The 9,290-nt window shown below is 32.8% G+C and overlaps 1 non-coding gene across 1 annotated transcript; it reads right to left on the minus strand.

Annotated features, from left to right (window-relative positions):
* Positions 1 to 3,088: 3,088 nt before the first annotated feature.
* On the minus strand, positions 3,089 to 6,822 carry LOC101885921 (uncharacterized). The gene is made up of 8 exons (XR_012396679.1): positions 6,797 to 6,822; positions 5,738 to 5,902; positions 5,196 to 5,346; positions 4,961 to 5,098; positions 4,748 to 4,841; positions 4,183 to 4,351; positions 3,936 to 4,053; positions 3,089 to 3,563 (listed from the first exon to the last, which is right to left on the minus strand). It is a non-coding gene; the product is annotated as an uncharacterized protein (transcript).
* Positions 6,823 to 9,290: the final 2,468 nt, after the last annotated feature.

The raw sequence follows: 9,290 nt of genomic DNA on the forward strand, positions 1-9,290 counted from the left end.
GAGGAAACCCACGCGAACACAGGGAGAACATGCAAACTCCACACAGAAACACCCAACTAACCCAGCCGAGGCTCAAACCAGCGACCTTCTTGCTGTGAGGCGACAGCACTACCTACTGCGTCACTGGGTCAAAAAAAAAAAAAAAAAAAAAAAAAAAAAATATATATATATATATATATATATATATATATATATACAGTATATATATATATATATATATATATATATATATATATATATATATATATATATATATATATATATATATATATATATATATATATATGTATATATATATATACATACAGTATATATATATATATATATATATATATATATATATATATATATATGTATATATATGTATATATATATATACATACAGTATATATATATATATATATATATATATATATATATATATATATATATATATATATATATATATATATATATATATATATATATATAAATATATAAATTCATTTTTAGCGTACGTCAATTGATTTAGAAATAGTAAATAATATTAAATAATGCTGTGGAAACCCAGGGAAGACTCATGGCATACTGTTGCTTACAAGGATCCAATTAAATAAAAGTTCCAAAATAATAATTTAGCAATTTAGTAAAGTATATTAATGCTTAAATATAGATTTTTACTGTAAATAAACATTATAGTTATTTCTTACTATTATTGTAATTACACCCCACTTCTTTATATATTTATATATTTTTATGATTATTATATATTTGTAATAACAATATATCTAAAATACCAGGTACTTGTAAAATAACATAAAATAATATAACATATTTATATAACGCATATAAAAATGCCCCAGAGGTGGAACTGGTGTATTGTAATAGAAAACAAAAGAGTACAAGAATAGAACTATCTTAACACAATCTTTGATACCACATTAAAGTTCCAGCAGAACTCAGAAGCTGTAACTAAGAAAGTGCCTCAGTGAATGTATGTTATTAGGAAACTCTTTCTGTGTAGAAAAAATAAACTGAGAACTTTTTATACTACACTGTAAAAAATTCTGGTTGCATTAAATTTTTAAGCTGAATCAAATTAACCTTATGAGTCCATTGAACTTATATTTCGTTAAATTGACTTAAAACAGCTTGCGTAACTTATGAAATTATGTTAGAACATGACTAACTTAGTTTAATAAGTTACAATGAACAAAAACCATATGCTGTCATGGCTAATTGATCATATAATTTTTTACAGAGTACCTGTATTTAGAGAATATTAAGCTTTTCCTTTTAATGCTGGTTCTCCTCACTTTTCATTAGAGACAAAAATCGTCATCAAAAATGAGTCAAAACTTGCTCCAAGATTATTGGTTTGCCTCTGCGGAGTCTAGCAGAGTGACATGAACAGCAAATGATGAGGAAAATTCAAAGTGTGATAGGAGATGATACCCATCCTCTAAAGCCTTTTTTTTTTCTGTTGCCCTCTGGAAGAATGTTGAGAAGCATTAAAAGCTCTTTTCACCTTTGTTCCTGAGGCAATAAGGCTTTACAATCTTATATATTTGCAAGTTTTACATTTTTAATATGTGGGTGCGTATTTATGAAGTTATTATGAAACATGTTGGAATGTGGCGAGGCAGTGGCGCAGTAGGTAGTGCTGTCGCCTCACAGCAAGAAGGTCGCTGGTTCGAACCTTGGCTCAGTTGGCGTTTCTGTGTGGAGTTTGCATGTTCTCCCTGCCTTCGCGTGGGTTTTCTCCGGGTGCTCCGGTTTCCCCCACAGTCCAAAGACATGCGGTACAGGTGAATTGGGTAGTTTAAATTGTCCATAGTGTATGAGTGTGTGTGTGGATGTTTCCCAGGGATGGGTTGCAGCTGGAAGGGCATCCGCTGTGTAAAAACTTGCTGGAGAAGTTGGCGGTTCATTCTGCTGTGGCGACCTCGGATTAATAAAGGGACTAAGCTGACAAGAAAATGAGTGAATGAATGTTGGGATGTGTTTTTTAATATTATTTGTAAATAATTTGTCTCTTTATGTGTTTGCTTAAATATGATGCTACATCCCTAATTTAATTGCCCCTTGGAGGGAATAATAAAGTTGTTAAACTTAAACTTGACCAATATAATAATAAAAATAAATTAATTAATGAATCATAAATTACAAATGTGTTACTTTGAAGGTTGAACTGTTCACATTTGACAGCTGTCTAATTGTTTTTGACACGACTGTTAGTGTGTTAATTCAATATCACTTCATTATTTTAATGCAATTACCACAACATACAATTTAATTAAATTAATGATTTCCTTTACAGTTGAAGTAAAAATGTTTAGCCTGACTGAATTATTAGCCCTCATTACTTTTTTTTTTTACTAATTTGTGTTTAACGGAGAGATTTTTTAAGCACATTTCTAAAGATAACAGTAATAATAACTAATTTCTAATAACAGATTTATTTTATTTTTGCCATGATGACAGTAAATAATATTTTACTAGATAATTTTCAAGACACTTAAAGTGAAAGTGTTACTGAAAGTGACATTTAAAGGCTTAACTAGGTTAATTAGGTTAGCAGATTAGGGTAACAAGGCAAGTTATTGTATGCTGATGGTTTGTTCTGTAGACTATTAAAAAAATTGCTTAAAGGGGTTAATCATTTTGATCCTAAAATGGCTTTAAAAAATTCTAAACAGCTTTTACTTAGGCCAAAATACACAGCAAATTTTGAAGTGTTAATTTCACTCTCAAAGTGTGAAAATTAACACTTCTTTAGTGTTTATATAGGTCCACACTAAATCGAGTTAAATTTACACTTGAAAAAGAGTAAATTATTTTACACTTGCATAGTGTTAAAAAAAAGCACTGCTAGTGTTGACCTTAACTCTCTGTTTTCCACTCACTTTCCCTATTTGCATAAAGTAAATATGTTAAAACTACACTCGCAGTGTTAATAGCTTAACACTAAGAGTGTTCATCTTAACACTAATAATATAGTGCTCATACATACCTAGGTTGATATTTAAATGTATTTTTAGTTATATATATTGTTTACTGCATTACAGGACAGTTTGCATTGATCAGTTAAAAAAAAAAATCAGAACAGTTTACCAGTTTAAACTTTTATTTTTAACAATGCATCTTAAACGCACAGTTAAACCAACATAAAATGTACAGCATTTTCAGTATGAAAAACTGTGAGAGTCTTAAAGAGGTGCTGCTTGCTTGCAAGCTTTGACAACACCAACACATTATTGTAAAAGAAACATTTAGTGTAAAAGCTTTGCACGCAGTTTCTTTACCCTGGGTGACTCACTGGTAGGTCCAACATCGATGTTGTAGACTGTAGTCTGCAGAAAGGTAAAGATGTAGACAAGGGCTTCCTCGTACGTCAAGTTGAACACATAGTCTTTAAAGAGTTCATCAACAGCACTCAAGGACCTGGTTGCTGCACAAGAGATGAGATGTTTGTCCATAACCACATAGAAATGGTCAATCCTCCCCTTGATCCTTCCTGATCTTAGGCGACATGGCTGGTGGCCCTTCCTCTCACTGAGATGGTCTTCAATGCTGGTGCAAGACTGCAAAAACACAGGCAAAAATATGTCACTAAATGCAGGAAACCAATTAGGAAACTTACAATTTTGTTAATGAAAACAACACAAAAAATAAAACAAAACCACCTTTACCCAAAGTGCAAAAATAAAATGTGTTCATGTCATTCATTGTGTAGTGTGACAGGGAAAAGAATTACCACAAAAATATGTTTATATATATTTTTGATAAACCCTCATTTCATCCAAGATGTAACATACATTCTTCAACAGCATTCAACTGAATGTATTGGCTTTTAAAAAAAAGTTTCAAAAGGTACATTTTACAGCATCGCATAATGGTCTTAACAACCTTAATAATAACAATGAAAAGACTTTCGAAAATATTGTGAGTTTTACCTTATGGAAATGCACAAGTCTTTCAAAGGTCTCTGTTGAACTGATCTTAAGTCTTCTTTCTCTCTGAAGGAGGTAGGAGATGCAGAAGGAGTAGGACAGATGACATCATTATCCCAGTCTGAATGAATGATGATACAGTTATACGTATTAATATTAAAATGAAGCAAGCCCACATTCACACTTATAGCTCACAAATACAAAAGAAACCAAAGCAAATTTCAAACTACAAAATCCTTAGAAATCGTACCATTTTCAGATTCTTATCCCTCAGCTGAATTAATAAGACAATGAAGTCTGGCAGTTGAAGTCAGAGATTTCGCCTCATTGATGATCCTGTGCTTAAATGCGGTCTCCCACCTCTCAAGCAACTTGTTGGATGTTTCAGCATTGAACAGGAGACTAAAGTCTTGAATAATCTAAGAAAGAAGCATATTAGATTAATTACAAATGGTTCCCTTTTCTGGATCGTAAAAATGTTCCTGTTATATAGATAGAAATATTTTAAAAATGCCAGTTACATTAAAAAGACTGACTGTATGATACAAATAAAAATAAAAAACACAAACCTTTAAACCAGGGGTGTCGAAACTCATTCCTGGAGGGCCAGTGTCTTGCAGAGTTTAGCTCCAACTTGCTTCAACACAACTGCCTGAAAGTTTCTAGTTTGCTAGTTAAGAGCTTGTGTTTAACTACAGTTGGAGCTAAACTCTGCAGAACACTGGCTCTCCAGGACCAAGGTTTGGGCACCTCTGCGTTAAATAATTAAAACGGATGAACAAGTTTGTGTTAAGTACAATAAGACAATTTCTTACATAGCCTTTTGCGGAAAACGGGTCTCTCAGGCTGGGAAAAAGAGAAATAATGCCCAAAGCATAAGTCTCCCGTTGCTTGCACGTGGGGATTCTCCTAACAATCAGTAAAATATTTGATTAAGGACAGTACTTAACTTTTTACATTTTATTTTTTATTTTTTTGGTTTAAAAAAAAATCCATGCTTTTCTTGCATATATTTAATGAAATCTTACCCATGAATCTCTTTCATGTGACTGACGACAATATTAACCAGCTGCCATCTAGTGCTGTGGCCCTTAAGTTTTTGTGACCTTGTATTCGTCAAGTACTTCATCACCACCAGATTGCTTTCCCAATGCATCTTGAACAATCTGATAAAGTGACCAGAAAAATGGTTATACTTGTAAAATAATAAAACTGAATTAGTATATGATTGAATTAACCATAACAAACAACATATGCATATACCTGTTTTGCCCTTTACCATCTACTATCAAGCAGCTGTTAGTCCTTGTCAATTGATTCTGCATTGTTCGCTCTGGGTCTTCATGATCCGTTGAAGAGAGTGAAACTGTATCAGTACATGTGCTGGCTGTTGATGATCTTGTGGGTGAAATCACTGATGGAGAAATGGAAAACATTATTATTAACCTTTAGGTAATATTTTCTTTAGTTTACAATAAATTTATCTTATATTTCAACTTAATTTAAAACAATGCTGTACTAATAGCTTTTACTATACACCATCATCCTCAATGTTTTTCTACACTGTGGTTTTGACAGACTATTTTGATCAACCTTTCATCACTGGGCATCACATGAACTTAAGCTAAACGAACACCTGGCAATGGTCAAGAAACATATAAAAACTCTTTATTTCTATACACACTCCACTGTTCAGTAAGCTCTTCTATGAATTTCTTCTTTTTACTTAATTCTAACTGTTTTGACTTATACTACTGTAAAACAGAGGCATTTTAAAACTGTCCAAATATTTATTGAATAATTACCCTCAGGCAGGCCAGCAGAAATATTTTCTTCCAAACATCTAACAGTCAAGCATAAATGTGGACTGCTGTCCATTAACTCGTGGAAGATCTCCTCTTCTACATTAGGGTCCGTGTCATTGAAAACTTGAGGATCTGCAGTTGTTGATAATCCAAATTTGCTTTTCACTGAAAAAAAAAAACATAGACTCAGGAAATGGTTATGACTTTAGTGAGCACAACTCTGACCAGCACAATCTTAACTTATCTTCACTGCGAAAACATTGAAATGTAAAATCAGTAAGCAATTTTACATATTTTTTCACTCCTTAATACAGAACTTTCACCAACATGATGGAAGCTGTTGAAAAATACACAATATATCACTTTATTGATCTATCACAAACTTGACATAGTAAAATTAAATCAAGTTAATTTATTCATTTTCATGTTAAGGTGATAAAGAAGCCGATGTTATTATGAATAGTACATATAAATAAAAAAGCACATTATGTTTTTCTTTTTCTAAAAATAGCTATATTTACGTTCTTTTTGTTTTTTTATTATGAAGGATTCTACATACCAATTTCTAACTAGTATTGTTAGCAAGACGTAGGCTATAGGAAAATTATACTTGTATAAATGCACATTAAAGATTAAAAAAACATTTTTTTTCACATTACACATTAATGAAAGATGTTCAAAAGTTAAGAGTACGTACAGTTCTATCTAAGCCAGCTCTTCATGCAATGCAATTGAACAGCACTTCAATATTAAATAAATAAAGTTACTATTCGACTACTACCTTAAAGTCAACAATGAAATTTGCTAGGTAAACAATGGCAATAACAGTCTGCTTGGGTTCGTCTCTTCTGAGCTTAGCATTTTTCGGTCGTTGTCAGTGGAGCTCAGCTCCACTTATAGGGAACACGTTACTCGATTCGCGCTCATCATCAGTTCTTTTCACAGCAGTTCCGTCTGTTACAGTTACTGAATAAGTCGAAACTCAACATACGGTATTTTTGAGTGGAACTGAGTGTCAGACAGGTTATAAAGTAAGCCATTTTAAGGATTGGTGCTTACCGGAGAAGCGAACAATTTCAAATGATTCAGTTCAATATAGTGAACTGGTTCGATTGATTCACTGAAAAGAACCGGTTAAAGAAGAATCATTTCTGAACTGGCTAACGTTATCCCTTCATGTCAACAAGCACGGCTAACTTTTACAGCGAATGTATTTTGTTTTTAACGTATTATGGTCTGCAGGTCTGTACCTGTACACTTGAATCGTATAACGTTATTCACCGTTTAAAAGCACCGATGAAAGCGTGAACAGGCAGCCCGCGACTCCTCGCTGCTCGCGCCACAAATCAATCGCACTGAACAGTGAACATTATAGATAACGTTAGATTACACACAAAGCTAGGTTACGGTTCAGCTAACGTTAAGTACTGACAGCTGCTGCTTTGCAGATATTTAAAACAAATAAACAGTTTAAACAATTCAAACGGTTGCATGAGTCATTACTGCCTATTTCTCATAATAGGCTCGAACTGAACCCGATTCAAATATAGGAACTCCTTAAAACTGTTAACTGTAAAATGTTTAAAGTTACCTTTGTTTTCCCGCTAAAGCAGCTTGTCTCGTGGCTCCAGATGTCTGTCGTGTATAAATTGACAAGTGGTTAGAACTTAAAATCTCGGTTAGAATATTTACAAATATTAATTTAACATTGAGAAACATAAAGCATGTAAAAATGTAATGAATATTTGTGGTTAAATAAGTAATATGACAGTTACCTGTTTGAATGCTCTCCATGTGCCATCCGCCATTAATCAAAGAGGAAGTAAGGTGAAGCGACCGGAAATGGAAACAACTTGTTTATAGTGTTAACTATGTTAACTCGCAGTATTAACCCTTACTCTGACCACAAGGGCACACTGCAGGTGTTTATGTCACGTAAATTAACACCACAAATAACACTTTTTAACTCAAAAAAATTTACACTGTAAAAACAACTCCAAACAACACTGGAAATTTTGCTGTGTAAAACAAATAGGACTTTCTCCAGGAAAAAAAAATTATAGGCCTACTGTGAACATTCCCTTGCTCTGTTGAACATCAAAAAAAAAAAAAAAAAAAAAAAAAAATCAAAGTGGGGCTGTCAGTAATTCTGACTTCAACTATATATAACAGCAATATTCCATAATTGCATAAAGTAACGTGCGTAGTTTATTTTTAAGAAAACACTTAATTTAATTTTTCATTAACACCTGACCTGTTATTACATTATGTGCAATTTATTTTTATATTTCTTTATATATATATGTTGGATTAACTTTGACTTGTCATAAAACTTACTTGCTCTTTTGTTGCTCTTATTTTATTGTTCTTCTCATATGTACTCTCCAAAAAAAAAAAAAAAAAAGACATGAATGTAAATGTGTACATAAAAATACTAAGTACACTTAAGTAAGTAAAAAAGATGAATCCCCAAAGACAGAACAGCAACTCTGAGGTCAGACTGTGACATTTAGCTCTATCTAAAGCTATTGGCTGTGGATTTTAAGTTCCATTATTTCACTGTTTTAAGTTCACACATTCAGACGGCGCTTGTCGTGATGGAGTAGGATTCAAGCAGACATTCCTCCGGGTAACGTTTCAGCATGAAGACAATATTCCACATCTTCAGCATGAACTAATAGAGAAGCACAGCAGGATTCAAATGGAAAAGCCAGCCGAGGGAGAGAGAGACAGACAGAAAGAGAGAGAGAGAGAAAGAAAGGAGTTGAGGGGGTTGGGGTGCAACGCTGAAGATCAAGATATCACAAAGATTACTGTAAACACTTCCTATAATTACATGTACATAGAAAAACAGCTACTGCACACTGCATTATACTGGTTTTTACTGTAGAACTGCATAATTTGAAACTATAAAACACCAGCAGGCATTAATTATGATTATATAGACAATTACTTAATTGCTGCAGCATAAGTGGTGCCACCTTCAAGAGCTTTGGAAAATGCCTCTTCTTTCCCACAAGCAATTATAAGTTTTGTTTTTTAATTAAACTTAAAAAAAAATGGGTAAAATATGGACAAACCCTACCATTGCATTAAAGCGACTAACATTTACTCACTAATACTATTTACTCACCCTTGAGTGGTTTAAAACCTTTATGAGCTTCTTTCTTCTGCGGAAAAACAACAAAAAAAGATATTTTGAAGAAAGTTAAAAACCTGTAACCATTAAGTTGCGTAGGGGAAAAATACTATGGATGTCAGTGGTTACACATTTTCAGCTGTCTTTAGATTATCTCCTTTTGTGTTCATATCTCTCTAAATCTAATAGAATATTTCACCAACATAATTTAGCTCACCAATTAAACAGCATCATTAAAAAAGAAAGAACAACTTTAAACGCTAAAGAATATGTATATTGGTGGTTCATTCTGCTGTGGCGACCACAAGTTATTAAAGGCTGAAAAGAAAATGAATGAATGAAATATTATATAGTAATGAGTGTGTAAAATAACACCAACCCAGACAATATATCACGCTAACCTTTAAAACAAAA

This window comes from Danio rerio, chromosome 21 (assembly GCF_049306965.1).
Source record: "Danio rerio strain Tuebingen ecotype United States chromosome 21, GRCz12tu, whole genome shotgun sequence".
Taxonomy (NCBI): domain Eukaryota; kingdom Metazoa; phylum Chordata; class Actinopteri; order Cypriniformes; family Danionidae; genus Danio; species Danio rerio.